This window comes from Castor canadensis, chromosome 5 (assembly GCF_047511655.1).
Source record: "Castor canadensis chromosome 5, mCasCan1.hap1v2, whole genome shotgun sequence".
Lineage (NCBI taxonomy): Eukaryota > Metazoa > Chordata > Mammalia > Rodentia > Castoridae > Castor > Castor canadensis.
The window spans coordinates 31,561,675-31,578,333 of record NC_133390.1 but is presented as its reverse complement, the minus strand read 5'-3'; positions in this window follow the sequence as shown (position 1 = coordinate 31,578,333).

Below are 16,659 nucleotides of genomic sequence, written 5' to 3'. Positions count from 1 at the left end.
GCTCAGGATTAGGTCTAGCCCTACCAAATGGACAGGTCTCTCCCCATTTAAAATTCTTTTTAGACACCCACCCCTTTAGTCAAGGGCATGTGAGGGAACCTTAAAAAACAGGTGACCTCACCCTGAGACAGCAGATACAGGCCCTCCATTGACTCTCTCAACAATCAATGACTGGGTAAGAGAGAGACTCCCCATTAACCTGACAACTCACCCACACCTTTATAAACCAGGGGATGCTGTTTGGATAAAGGAATGGAATATTCAACTGCTAAAGCCCCACTGGAGGTGCCCTTTTGTTGTTGTTTTGTCCAACCCAACTGCAGTTAAGGTAACAGACGTTGTTCTCTGGATCCACCACAGCTGAGTGAACCCAGCTTCCCTTGAATGGGAATACATCCCTGACTCAGCCTCACCATACAAAAAAAACACCAGACCCCTTCCCTGACAGGACCCTACTTCCCAGGAGACAACAGACGATGAGAGATTAGCCCTGCTCTAGTCACTCTGGAAGCTAACTAGTCTACACATGGCGGAAGCTTGAGGAGTTGCCGTATCACCTTTGAGGATGAGTCCTGCCTGCATATTCTTCTTGCTAATCTTGGCCAACTTCCTACCTGAGGACCCCCAGGCTTTGGACTGTGATTCATGTATGCACACTTTCCAAGTGGGGAGTTCTGTTACCAAAACAAATAATAATAATACTTATTATTATTCCTGTGCAGACACCATTGTTGAGTCATGCACCCACAACCATGCCACCTACTCAGTGTGCTTTCATGATGGTCAGTATATCTGTTTTAACCCCATCTATCACCTTCGGGAGCAATGGCTAGAGGTCGGAAGTTCCACCAGCACTGGGAAGCTCATTAACCACACCCAGGTTAATGACCCCAACAAACCTGTGTCCATATACTTTAATGTGTGTACCACAGTAGCTAAAAGCACAGGGCCTTAGGGCAACTGTGGGGGTCTAATCTGAAAAAGGACCTATAGGTTAAATGACATGTTTATATGCCCAAAAGATGAGTGAAACATCTGGTTGCATGTACTATGACCAACTCCACTGCCCTTATTGGGGTTGTAGAAGGTAGGCAACTTGGCTTAAAGGGCCGGTCCATACCTCACACGGAACTGCTGCTCTTTTACAAAAAGGAAAGAAACTCCCGACTGCACTTTTGGTGCCTGTAACCCTGTAAATTTCACAGTTTTCAACGTCAATGAAACAGGCTAAAAGGTTTGGGAAAAGTTTGACATTTTAATCTATAAAAAGAAAACAGACCCCAGTACTTTGCTGCATTTTCAACTCATCATGATCACTCATGAGAGTTCCTCATACCAGGTCTTTTACTACTTTTATGAGGTGATACAAAGTGAGTTTCCCATCTCAGTTAAAACCAAAAACCTGATCCTCTCACTAGCTGAGTCCATAGTACAAACTCTGAATGTAACTTTGTGTTGTTTGTGGGGGAACGAATATGAGAGACCATTGGCTATCGGAGGCAAAAGAGCTAAAACCACAGGAGCCTTTTAATAAAACTACTTCCCCAGCCACAGGGAGAATGTTTAGCTCCTAAAAACCTCTATTATTGGGAATTGCTGTATCTCCTGCCAAAAAGCCAATTCTCTACCCTGGTAGGGGATTTGATCTGCTTGGAACAAAAGTTTTACAATGACACTACTCAGGAAACTCAATGGTGGGGGGCTCCCAATTACATGGAGCCCCAACCTCATCCACTGGCTAACTTCCTTGAGTTTACAATAGCCTAAAATAATCTCACTCTGCTGTTCACAGATTAATGACAAGATAAAAAAGCTTGCCTATGTCCCTGTGTAGACCTGAAAGGGATGGAGTCCCAATGACCTATTCAGGGGCTAGTTCTCAACCCTAGATGGGTTCAAGACTTTAATAGAGACAACGTTCCTTGTCTTAAAAACATGCTTAATATTACCCTGCCTAATCTTTATCAAGATTTTGCTCTTTGACCCAAAAGTTGGTCCAAGCATCAAAGGGGGGAATGTGACAGGAAGTCAGGGAGGGGGAAGAGAAATTAATGAGTGTTACAGTGAAACAAAGAAAAACCAGAGTTGGGGAAACGTGATTGTGTATGGAACCCTTGCCCCATTTCTGTAACCTGCTATAAATAGCATAAAAGGAAAGCTCTTGGTGTTCTTGGGGCTTACTTAGCCTTTGGACTTGAATCCTCTGAGTCTCTACCAGCTTGCTTAATAAACTTGCTTCCTGAAAGCTTTGGTGCCCTCTCAGTCTCTGTCTGAGCCCTCCTGCAACAGTAGCAAGAAAAAAAAGAGAATAAAGAGGCTAAAGAAAGTACATAAAAGAGAGAAGTTTTTTTGAAAGGAAGTGACAATATGCCCCTGAAGAGATGTAGGGCGGTATTAGTTCAGGTAAACGCTGACCGCCCCAAAGTTGTTTGTGCTAGGGTTTTGTTATTCAATAAGGTGAGGTTACTAGGTGTCAAGGAACTGAGATTTCCTCTTATGGCCCCTCCGCAAATGATTTGGTGACTACCCAGTGTCTGCCTGGAGGTGGGGAATCACACACTTGTGCTTTTGAGAAGGTGAAGTCGGGTGCCTGTGATTGATACTCTTTGTTCTTCCTGGTTTAGCCTGCCAGTAAAAGGTCACAGAGCGGTCATTATTCCCTCAGGATCTTGCCTGACCTTAGTGTGGGGAGTGTGCTCCGTAAGGATAGCGGGCCATTATTTCAACCCTTGGTGTAGGGTATAGACCATCTGAGGTTTTAGAATGGAATCTTGTAGCCTGGTGTATTTTCTCATTCCTGTTCTTGTCTACCTATTTGCCCAAGCTACCAAAGCCTCACAGTAACTTATATGCTTTCTATTAGTTGATGCACAGGACTAAAAAATAAGAGAAACTGTACAGATTCTGATGTTACCTGAAGAGTACCAGATGTTCTAGGCTATAAATCTAAAAATTATCTAGCAGCAAATATTTTAATCATATAGGTGCAGTTTTTCTTTATAATTTAGAATGCTTAGCAAAGGGAAAAGTAACTCTGTGAGGGACAATTCCCAAAGGAGCTGCCATTGTTAAAAACTATAGAGGAGGACAAGCGTGGTTTTCCTTTCCTCATTTTAAGTTCCCTGGCTGGACCCTGTTAGACAAATCAAAGATTGACCAATAATATAAAAACAAACAGAAGTTTGTAATTGTGAGAAGTAGTTGATGTGAAAAGTTAGGAGGATCTGAAGTTAGAGAGCACTGGTAAAATCCCCCTGCAAGGATTTAACTGACATTAAGTGTTGTTTGTTCACCAAGTTGCTTTTATGTAACTTGCTTTCTACTCCTTTAAAATGGGCTTAATTCTGAATGTGTTATGAGGAGCAAAACATATTTAAAGTACTTAGTCCTGTAGTTTGATCTCCTGTGGTAGATACCAAAAAGTAGTTACCATTACATTATATCTATTAGCAGCAATGAGATGGCACTGGGGCATATTGAACAGTGTTGACTGAAGGGACTTTAGAAACAGCATATGCAGGAAGCTATCTCTAACCATTTCCCTGCTCTGTTCAGTCAAGAAAAGTCCAAAACTTTGGCAGAAATTTCAGACTTTCCTCTGAAATGTGTTATCAGAAGTTTTCTCCTTACCTTCAAAGACACAGGGACAGAGAGAGGAATTGGAACAAACACAGCTTGGTAAGTTTCCTATGATCTTTCATGCTAGTTCGTATTAATAGTGTCCCATCCTATTTTCTCATGACTCTCCATTCTGCAGTTTGAATAAATGTAACTTTCAATAGGTTTAACTGTGTTTCTGAGCCTAAATTTCCTTATGGTGGTTCATGTATTATATTATAGTTTATATTGAATAAACTTGTATGCTTTTCTCTTGTTAATCTGTCTTTTGCTATAGGGGCCCCAGTTATGAATTTATGAGGGTAATAGGAAAATGCTCTTTTTCTCTTCAGTAGTATTAATGTCCAATGCATTAAACATATTTTATATGTGACCATAACGATGCAAACATGAAAGTAAAAAGAAACTGTTGTTCGTAAGAACTTCCATTGTTTATCATTTGAAGTTTCTATTTTCAGTAAGAATTACTCTTGTTTTTCTTTTATATGCTTCTATCTTATAAAATAGTATTTTATTCCCTATTATAAGAACTTTCCATTGTTTATCTTCTATTATGTAATACACACTGAATAATGAATTTTGTTTCATTATTCTACACTTAAATGGTCTTTCTTGTCATTCAATCAAAAATGCCTTTTTTATTTCTAACTTTCTCCTCTAAATTTTAAGACCAGCAGGATATGACAATGCTACTTCTACATAAAGCATTACCAAACATATCAACTACATAAAATATATTCTAATAGATTTTTTTTTGGGTGTGTGTGGTGCTAGAGATCAAACCTCAAGCCTCATGAATGCTAAACACATGCCCTATTACTGAGCCAAACCCTCAGCCTTTTAATGGGTATTTTTATGGGACTAGCATATGAAGTATCATAAAAATATTTTGAGGAAAAACAAATATTTATAAATTAGAAGTAGAATTTGCTTAAGATAAATATTGATGATAAAAGTATTTCCTAGGAGGTAAATGTATTCATTTTATAAAAAGTGTGCTTTTTAATCACTTAATTTATGTGACTCATCCTTATTTATGATGTTTAAGTTAGTAGTAGCTTGAAAAGTCCTAGAGTATATCATACAGTCTCTATATTTCCTTTTTTGCCTTTAAACTAATACTTCTCTTTAATGATTTAGCCAGTTAAGAGGGATTATTTCAGGTCCTGAACATTTATTGGCACACATATTACCTCCTGTTGATGTTATTTAAAAGCAAAGTTTTCTTTTGAGACACCTAGATGTAAGGTAGCAATCAATACTGGTGCTGGTAAATTTTTTTTATGTTAATTCTGATAGAAAACTCTTTTAGACAAGCATGCTTATTCATTTCCATAACATATGGAGCAGAGTTACCCTTTGTCCCTCTGACAATACCAGTAAATGTTCTGAGCACCTACATTTCTTACTATTTTCTGCCTCTCATTAGTGGACAGTTCTTAGTGTTCTACAGTATATGGAATATTTTGTATTGAATGGCTCTCTTTAGCAAAGCCTCTGAGGATTTTTTGACATTCAAAATGATTTTCTATGGCAACTCTGAAATCTTTCTTTATGTCGAATTCCCAGTGTATAAGTTACACATTTAAAAATGAGATCTCCCTTCTAATTAGAGAGATCCCCTCCTTCTCCTCTTCTACCTCCTCCTCTTCCTCTTCCTCTTCCTTCTTCCTCTTCCTTCTTCCGCTTCCTCCTCTTAACTCTTATTTTATAAAGGAGGGCAATAAATCTATCTATTTTCTAAAACTCATCTCAGTTTGGGAAGGAGAAGTAGAAATGTTTTTCTACCTGAGAGGAAAGTTATCTAAGCACCATAGTATGTGGTTTCATTAGCTGATTTGAACTCTTATTCTGCTTCACGTGTAGTAAAAGGTCTCATACAGTTCTGTTCTGTCTCCAGATCATTCTCACTCTCTGCTCACTTTATATAGGAAGACAAGACTGTTATTAGTCTAGGGAAAGGACTTACCAGGTTTCATGTGTTCCAGGGAGAATATTTACTTTTTCTCTTATCTTATGAAGATGATAGTGGTAGTGTACAGCTGACCATGGAGGTGGAACAGGCTGCTCTTCTGTTGGCTATAACGTGCAGCTCGCATTTCACTTTCTATCTCCTCTCTGTGTACACATCACAGAGCAAACTATCAACACTGCAAACACATACAAAACACATGATAGGGCTGTGAGTAAAAAAAAAAAATAAAAATGAGATCTCCAACATGCTAGGGTTCCATTCTCTACTGACATTTTGTAACATTTTGAACAACAAAATAAAACTTTCAAGATACAATGTGCAATGTCTGATGCACATTGTCTTCAAGAAAATAAGCATAGGGTAACATCACTGTATTCAATTCTGATATGATATTTTAAAAAGCCTTTCCAATAATTAAATTCTCATTTACTATGCTAAGAATAAGCATCATTCATGCCTTTTGTTATTACATTTGTCCAAAGTTGTGTAATGAAGATAAAAACGTTTCTTCTCTATACCATCACACTATTTCCCTTATCAATGGAGACATCAGAAATCTCCACATCTTCATTAACATATTCTTGAAATCCCTCAGCATGCTCTTATTTGATATTAATTAATCAGAAAATTATTCTGAAATTCCTAGAACGGTTTATCAAATTTCCCTAGACCATCTTTAAATAAACCCTTTTGTATTCCTGCATCTATTCCAATCAGTCCACTTTCTGCCAGGGTTATCAGGTCAAGAAATTTCTTTCTTTAAAACCAGAAATTTCTGTCAAGATGTGCACAAAAGGGAACCACAAATACACCAAAAAGTAAATAAAGAGCAGGACAGATGAAATGTTCTTTGAATGAAGTTAGTGACATTTGCATTAAAGTCAAAGACAAGTACTTCTATTTTGAGTTGGTTTTGTTATTGTCACTGTGACAAAATTAAATTTATAAAACTGGTGGAACAAGTGGCTTCTCAATTAAGCAATAGCTGATCTATATTTTCAAAAGCATATTTTTATCTTTTTTACTCAGTTCTATTTTGTTATGTCTTGGGGTTAGAGAAGAGGTACAATTGTTCTTCAGGATTTTTGCTGTTTTTGCTTGTGCACTACTTTACCTTTCTATAATACATAATATTGGTATGCCTGTTTTATTGTTAAGATATTTTGTAGTTAAGATGAGACAGGCAGGCAAGAATAAACTAAAATTTACCTCATTCTCTCACTAACAGACACATAGGGCTGTTTAAGGAAATTTTCCACAGTCTTTTTTTTTTTTGTGGTACTGGAATTTGAATACAGGGTTTCTTACTTGCAAGGCAGGCACTCTACCACTTGAACCATGCCTCCAGCCCTTTTTGCTTGGTTATTTTGGAAATAGGAACTTGCTTTTTGCCCAGGCTTGACTGGAGCAGAATCCTACTATTTTACCTGGGGTGACAGGTACTCAACACCAGGCCCAGCATTTTTCCCATTAAGATAGAGGGTCACAAAGGTTTTTAGTCTGGGCTGGTTTGGAGCTGCAATCCTCCTGATCTCAGCCTCCCAAGTAATTAAGATTACAGGTGTGAGCCACTGGCACAGGGCTATAATAGTCATAATTAAAAAAAAAATCTATTTTAAGGACATGAAAAGGAGTAATATCTACCAAGTCTGTTAGTATACAGGTGACCATTGGAAGTCAGGTTGTTTTGTTTTTTTTTTTTAAGTATGAACTATTAGTCTTTTAATGAACCTTTTAAATGATGGATTGAAGTTTACTAGTACCAAAGTTTTAGATTCTGTGATGCTCAGTATAGTAAGAGAATTCAAACAATGCTATTATCAGAAGGGTTTATCCTGTAGAATGCAGTATAAATATTAGCCCAGAGAGACACAGGTATTTCAGCATTCCACATTTATTACAAATCCATGGACAATGACGGTTGTGGAATGTAGGCCATAGCTGTTGGCAGTTATTTTGTTGTTGTTGTTAATTCACTCCTTACTCTTCAGGTACTAGCAACCACTTTGGATACATACTCATGATTCTCCTCTTATCCAAATGTTTGGAAATTTATATTCTCATCCCTTTTTTTTTTCCCCTAACCAAACATTGGTCATAAATATTAGGCTCTCAAGAAGGCATTTGGATGGTTTTAAGAAAAGTAATTTTATTTAGGTTAGAAACTCCACCAATCCTTTGAAATCATAATTATACATACTTGTATGCATAATTAAAATAAGAACTTTCAGATTCTCTATATATTTTAAGTAAAAAAAAGGAAAACGCCCAATTTACTTGAGCATGTATGTCATTGTTTTAGCTCATACAAAAAAATTTTACACTAATAACAAAGGCATCCACTATTTAAACTCCCTGGTTTCCAGGTCTTCTTTTTATGCCCACACTGCTTTCTCCTTTGGATAATGGTGATGCCAAAGGGTTCACAAATGAATGATATATTTTATTTCTTACTATCCTATTTAATTGTTATGCACAACTGCACAAGTTAAAATCAATGTGTGAACAAAAACTTTTTCTTTATGTAGTCTAAGAACTCCATATGTATAAGAATAAAACCATTATGATACTATAGAAATATATAGCAGTTTTTAAATAGGAAATTTTATTTCAATGGAGTTGAAATTTAAAAAAAACCCTCTGAAATATGATCACTTATTCACATTTTAAAAAGCAGCATCATAAATAACACCTATCATTTAGATTTAGACTAAAAATTGGCTTTGTTTTGCATTGTCAATTCAGACATGCTGTAATAGTAGACAGCTTGTGATATTTTTGCATTTTCTAAAAATAGACTTTCAAGAGTAGAATTTGAAAATATTTTGAAAAGCAGTATTCTTTTTTCTTATGAATCTGGATATTATATTCCTACAGAGATGGCAATATTGAGAAAACTGAAAATCAAATTCAAATTCTGGAAATTCTGCTTTATCAGTGCCTATAGTAAGGTACCTTGGTTATAACTTCAGATCAAATATCACATAAGACAAATCAGGGATTATATTTTTATCCATAATGGTATCAAGGTGGCTAATCACCATTATTAAATTGAAGGAAGATGAGTCATGTATGCAAAATGAACGTGTGGACTCATTCCAAATCCTCTGAGAAAGACTCTATAATTGGCATCAATTAGTCCTCTTGTTGGCAGCTTTAGCAAACCATCTGAAATTTAATAAACAGAGATTGAAATGCATTCTCACTGAAAGGCAGTCATCTTGGACATCGATGCAAACTGATTAGAAAATTGGCAGTTGGTATTCACCCTCTTTCTTCAAATATTGACTTAATGCTTTTGTCCCTTTTTATCGGCATACAACTTCATTTTCACTTCAAAAATGATTTAATTTCTCCTAAGCCAATAGTTAATGATGGCTTTATTTTGTCCCCTTTGTACATACTTTGATATCAATGCATTTGTTACAGAAAAATATGGAGACCCTAGGATACCATTTGCAGCACTGAAGTTGTATGCATTAAGCAGAACCATGATCTTAAAAGTATGATGCATTATCTCAAATACTTAATTTAGTCATGGGGTTTAGGGCTATTCACTGAGAGATTATGAGCAATGTTTTCATTTTAAATTTACAACATTGAAAATAGACAACTTTAATTATTACCTAATTCATCTGTGAAGTAAAATGAGCTGCAACCTCAGAGAAATTAAATGAAGAAAACACCACAAATTACATTTTCTTAAATATTAATTTCCTTTTTAAAATCTATGCTACCACCTCTTAAAGTTTTGGACTTCAATAGCATTCTTTTTGTTTTGTTTTGGTTTTATGTTTTTTGAGACAGAGATGACCTTGAAATCAAGATTCTCCTATCTCAGTCTCCCCAGTGTTGGGGTTATAATTATGCCTACCACATGTCACCCCACTGCCTGACTTCACTAACATTAATTTAACACTGAAGATAAATATATATGCATGCTATCAGCATAAGGGCGTCATAATAATGTATGCTTGAGTGTGTAATAAAAATAGTAAGCAAAATACCAGAATCCATCTGTCATGTTTTGTCATTTCACAATGTTGATGATTTTAAAATCTTGTTCTGCTCGTCACTAAAGAGGTAAATTTTATTTTAATTTCTTTGGCAGTACTGAGATAAACAAGTACATTTAAATAAATAACTTAAGATTTTGTACATATTTTGTTTGCACCTAAAAATTTTATGCCCATGATTTTTCTCTAGAAGTACAAATGTCAACACCAAATCTGTTGAAATTTCTATTTAATATTCACTTTAAAAATATTTGCTGATGGGGTGGAGAAGGAGTTGCAGTGGGGAGATGGTGGGGGCTATGTAAGCAATGTACAATGTGAGGCTATTGGGAATTGGCAAAATGAATCTCCCTGTACAATGAATATGAGCTATTAAAAATGAAAAAAATGCTAATGTGAAAACAAAATATTTGCTGAACATTGTAATGGACATTGAAAAAATATGCTGTAATACAAACTAGTGCTGGATTCATTTGTTTTTTACATTTCTAATAACACATCATGCTGTTCTTCAAAGTGTAACATTTATCAAGCAATCTGTGAGAAGCATAAAATTTAGATATTTGTATTTATATTGGCTGCATCCCAGAAAAAATCCAGTATTTCTGATAGATACTGCAATGAGACTCATGATACAGGCCATGTGGGTTAAATCCGAACTGAAGGCTGCTATGACTTAGATGTGGTTTGTCACCCAAAGATTCGTGTATTGGAAGCTTGGTTCTCAGTGTGGCAGTGTTAGGAGGTGGAAGAACTGTGGGAGGTGGATCCTATTGGGAGGGTCTTCATTGGCTGGATGCATGTCATAAGCCCATGTTAAGATACTTCTTGTGGGACCTTTGAGTTAATTCTTGGGAGGGTATTAATATCAAAGGAGCAAACCTGGACCCTCCCCCTTTCTTTGGCTTCCTGTCCAATGACGTAATCTTTTCCTCACACACATGCATCTGCCACGATATTATGCACTGTGATATAATAAAATCACGAGGGTCCTCAGCAGAGCTGAGCTAATACCACTGTCATTATTGGAACCTCCATAACTGTGAACTAAATGAATCTCTTGTCTTTTATATGTCCCCAGACTCACACATTTCCTTACAGTAATGAAAAATGGACTCATAAAAACATCTACCTTTGTTAACCAGAGATGAGGCCCATACTCACTTGCATTTTTGACTTGTAGACTAGTGACTGGTAGAAACACGTTTAACCCAAAAAACTACCATAAAGTGTGTATGATATGATGACTGGAAGACATTGATATTTAATACTGGGGTAAATATTCATGATCCTTAGAGCGATAACAGATATCAGTTAATGTCACCCTGTCCTAGCTACAATAGTTGAACGAAATGGTTTGAGAGCACTAGCTCAGTACTGCAGAAAGGCCCTCTTCATATATGAGTGATTTCTTGAGTTTTAGCAGTTGCATGACTTGTTCTGACTCCAGATTTGACTTCCAGTCCACTGCATTTTATTTTAATCATATCTTCCAGGTATTCTCACTTCTTTGCACTGCATAAATGCACATGTGATGAATTAGGTTTGCTTTGATTTCTGCCTAGGTACATGGCTTTTTCCTTAAATTTGAGGCTTTTTGGGGGGATTTGGGCCTACCTTTATTATACAGAGCACATTTATTTCCACCCCTTGCATATAGCCCCAAATTCACTGTTATGTTGTGCTAAATGAAGAGGTCTCCTGGAAGGTCATTGTCTCTCATAGAAGAAATAATAAAGTTGATCTTTCCTTTCTAACTTTTCTACTGGTGACTAGAAATGGAACAGAAGAACATTATAAGACAGAATGACCTTCATCAACTTTAGTTTTAAATGGTGTTTTTTTTTTTTTTTTTTCTTCTTCAGGTTAGCTCATTGATCTTTTTCAAAAGTTTTGTTGCTGTACCACAGAGGTCAGATTTCATAAAAGTGGCAAGTTATCTTATTGTTGAGGGCATAGTACCTTTCAGCCAACAAAATCAATGCCTCTTGCATTGTGTCTTCAGTGAGGGGAAACATGCACACATACAGACACACACACATACAAGGATGGAATTTAGTAACTTCAATCCTATAGCTTCACCATGCCTTCTCTACTGTCTTCTTACATGTGTAAGCACACTAAACCTCTTCTATACGAGAAAACCAGGCCAAAGCAAAGACACAAAACTATCCTTCAGATTTTCATCCTCAGTCTTCTCTCTGCCTCCCCTTCTCATTCAAATTTTTAGGGAAATTACTTTTTATCACATTTTCCCTTATGGTGTAATAAATCCTCAGCCTATCCTGCTTCTGTTTCAACATCCTGATAAAACTGTTTTGAACAAGATTCCTAATGGAGAGTTTTCTTTTATTGATTTGCCTTGAACTTAGAGTAACCAATATCTGAAAGACAGTGCTTAGCCATCAGGCAAACCTTGTAAAATGTTTCCGTTGCATTTGTTCATGAGTGTGATCTAGGGGGCATACCTGGTACACAGTGACTTCAAGATGCCCAACACATACTTCAATCAGTAGATCTCAGGACATGATGATCATTTATTTCTAAATGGTTCTGGTCTTAACATATGTATGTGAGCCCAAACTCCTTAGAATTTCTTTTACTATTGTCTGCTGATCTGAGCTCCATGAGTACGACCTTTCAAATTCCAAGTGGAATTTGTCATCTTTCCTGCTGAATTTGGCTTTTCTTCCTCATTCATTACTTTAGATCAGATCATCACAATCTATCTTGTTAAAGCATGGAGTGTTTCTTGATTCCTATTTTCTCTGTCAATGAAATCGAATTGATTATTAAATTTAGGACATAGGGTCCTAGGTTTGAGCCCCAGCACCAGAAAGAATTTGGATTCAAAGCTGGGAGGTTGCTGATGATCTAGATCTGGGAGTAGACGGTGATAGAGTCCATCTGATGCCATATGTAGTCTCTCTCTCTTTTTCTCTCTCTCTCACCTGTACACACAGCCATAAAATCCTGCTAACAGAATTTAGTTGCTTTTTAAGACACTAGGTTGACAGCACTGTGAAATGCTATCTTCAGTGGCCAAGAGTGAATGGATGTATGGGCATCAAGAATGTGTTAAAAATGCCAAGGAAAAAAAAATACATTGAGAGTCAGAGGTGATCCAAGGATCCATACTCAACATTGGACAGGTGATGTTTTTCTCATCCCCTTTCTTTGAAAATTCATCTATAGTACATTAATTATTTTCATAAGTTTTTTTATGATGATTGATGTTTGTATGTGTCTTTAGAATAGTGCCCAGCATGCAGTAAATCCTCAAAAGTGTTAAATATTAAAAACTGTAAAGTCTTCTCTACTACTTACTGTAGGAAGACAGAAAATCATAAATATGCATGAAAAAATTTTAATAATTTCTTCCAGAAAACATTTCAGGGCCCATAGTTCTGTATTGTACTAAGATGATAGTCAGATACTTATGGGTTTCTGGTCAAGGTTTTTAATACTGAGGATGAAATTTCTGAGACCATGCCAACCAACTCTAGGACACACTTTCCTGGGATTAGGAAACAGTGTGGTTTTGTTTAAAGAGAATTATTTAAAAGTTTCTGGAGCCCTTTAACTCAAAAGGAACCTATTCATTAAGTCTCACATAAGCACAGGAATGATTTATACTTAGTACTACCTTATCCTAACTTGAGTGCTCTGTTTACCGTGCACACACATACACACACACTCACACATGTTATTTAAGATTTTTATTTTCTCTCTCTCTCTCTCTGGCAGCATTTGGGTTTCAACTCAGGGCTTTATGCTCACTAGGCAAGTGCTCTACAGCTTGAGCCACACTGACTGCCATTATTTAAGATTTGTTTTATTTAACGACTTGTTATCTACTCTTTCTTCATTTTTTCCCATCCTTGTACTATGCTGTGTATATTTACACTACTATAAAAGATGTTTTTTGTACAAATGAAAAGAATTCTGTATGAATTTTTCCCTAGCTTAGATTAGTGTTCCTTACTTCAGTGATAACAAATAAACTATCATTTAAAAAAGTCTTTCAGTACTTTGTATTTCCAAACAGTTCATCTCAACTCAAAGATATGTATTTAGATTCTGTGAAATGTCATGACTGAACTACATGTTATTCAGCCTTTTATTAAACATCTCATAAAAGTACTGGTTGGAATGAGATTATTCTTATCACTTGGCAAAATGTTTGTTGTTCTGCTATGTATGTAGTTTTAAATCTAATTGTACTGTTACTGGTAAAAGTACTAAAAATTGAGTACATATGATTTATTCATATGTAAAAGAAGCATATTATGTTTTCTTTATCTAGAGGCATAAGCAATGAGGACATTGTTATAAAATAAATATTTTCCCATTTTAAATATTCAACTATTATTTTTACTTTTCTAATATATGAGGGTTCCTATAGATTGCACACTTCAAATAGTAAAGCATCAACATTTAAAATAATCCTTGTTATTGAGATAATGGGTAATGTAAGACTTATGGTTAAAGAAACTGGCATATTCCATTTATTTTTATTAAAAATAAAGGTTATTTATTACTCCACTCTTTATGTCCTTCTTTGGGCTAGGGCTATAAACTGAATGAATAAAACTCCAGGTAGCCCGGAATCTCAGAGATTTTGCAGTTCATTTTTCATCTTGTTCCAAGCTGCAGAGCAGATCAGAGGTAAAGCCTAGAAAAGTATACTGGACAGAGGACAGCTTCAGAGAGATCAGACTGTGAAAGAAAAGATAAGCAACATTCTGAAATGAGATTTATTTAAGAGTTTAGATTCATCTTAAAGTGTAGATTGTAGCTAAAAAGTCTGAACATGCTTAAAAACTGCATATTGTTAGAGAAGATGGAAATGGTCATCATGTTTTTGCACAAATTTCTGCAACACTGTTTGTGTGTTTTTTAAATATTTTAAACCTCTGTCTAATTAGCATGAATATCATACATCTGCTATTACTAAATTGTGAACTCCAGGTTGACAGTAGGATAGGTATAACTGACTGCTGATTGTAGTTCTCAACAGTTTGATAGATGAAAAAGCATAGTGATTAATACAAGTTCTTAATCCTATAGCTACTATAGAAATAGAATAATGACTAAAACCTAGCTGAAAGTTTGTCTAGTTTTGAAATACATGTATTTGAACACTTATTATGGGAAATAATAATCCTAAATTACCAGTGGATGTTTTGCTTTTCTAGAATATGGGTAAATATGACCCTAACTACAAAAGGTTTAGTTTAGTTTATAAAGGAAACAAAATCATAGCACAGTGGTTATAAAATTTCTTTACCAGGTAGTTTTGGGTAATTTAAAACCAAAGGTTTGAATAAACTCAGTTTTTTTTCAGGCTCCAGATTAATTAATCCATTTTTTTTTTTTTTCGGTCACAAGTGAAAAATCCAGAAATCTGAGAGAACACAATAGTCAGATATGTCTTTCTAATAAAATCTGATTTTTTTCACTAGAACTTCGCCTAAGACAAAGATGCATCATTTTTATTTCTTTAATGCCTTAAATAATAAAATTTGTCCCTCCATTAATTCAAGTATATGACTTAAGTGTCCACAACACAGTAGTTAAGGCATAGCCTTTGAATCACAGTTCTGAAGTTAGATTCCAACTCTACTATTTCCTACTTATGCCATGTTGGATGAATTGCTTAACCTCTATGCTTCAGATTTCTCATATCTCAAATGGAGAAACAGTGCTATCTATGTCATAGGTATATAAAATCAATGAATGAAGATGTAGTGAGCACTCTTCAAGTGTTAGTTATTACTAGTAGTAATATGTACCAGGGATAAACTAGATCCAGGGCAAAGGGATTGCCCTCACAGAACTTATATTTCAACAGAGGCACAATAAATAGGTAAGCATGGAGTGGCAAAATGTAGGTAGTGGTCATCTCTTTTAGGAAAAATGAGACAGGGAAAGTATATATAATATGTATGTGGAGATTGTGTGGGTGGTTCTACTTTATTTACAGTGGGGATCGAAGTCCTCTTAATAACTTTCATTCAAATATAAACAAATTATATTTCAAAACCCAGGGAGATGGGAAGTGAAATTTTCTGTCTAATTATAAAGAAGGAATATCCAATACTTTTCTTGTTAACACTGACATATCACCATTAAATAAATATTGAATAAGATCTGTTTATAGAACCTCTCCATAAGTTTAATAGAATTATTCAGATTTACTGATAGGAGGGCAATTAAAGTGGGAAGGGCAGCTTAGTTCACTCATGAAGGAGGAACCTAAAAGTTAAGCCTAGTGCAATGTACTTGTAAAGACCTGGAGTCTGTGAATCTTAATGTTCTATGATTCTCTTTCAGTTATAAAAATTAAGAAAAATTAAAACTGTGAGAGCACTTTATAAGTTGCAATATTCTCTGTATAACTTTTAAAAATTCAAGATCACTTATTCTCACTGGAGCTAGAGATGCCTTTATTTTATTTGTCAGTCAATCTTAAAACAAATTACTGTAATGTCCTACAGGTGAAAAAATGTATGGCTTTTTATTACATGTAAAAGGTCTCTTTTGTGCTCCTTCATTTGGCCCTAAGAAGTTACATATTAAAGACATAGAATGTCTTTGCAATCATTCTTTCCCTTGTCTGAACCATTTTTGTTGCACTCTTATACCCAAGATAAAGTTGTAACCATGACAGGATATATTAGCCACTGGAATCTGAACAGAAGGGCCATTCCTAATGAAATTGGCACTAATTTCTTTCAGTAGAAATTATCATCATTCACAGCAAATTTGCTTTCAGTGAGCTGTGCCAACTTGAGCTATGGTTCTTAGTACTTTTATCTCATTCAATCAATATGATTGGTCAAATAATTCTATAACAACTATGTCTTTTTCTTTCTCTTAATTTTTTTGATGACCAATAAGGTAGAATATTAATTTTTCTCATTTATTCCAACCTTGTTCATTTTGATAGAAAACTATTGTAAGTGTAATTCTCTGTTTCTACAATATCTATTATTGAAATGAATCTGGGTAAGATTTAGAAATTAAAAATAAACATATTTCAAATAT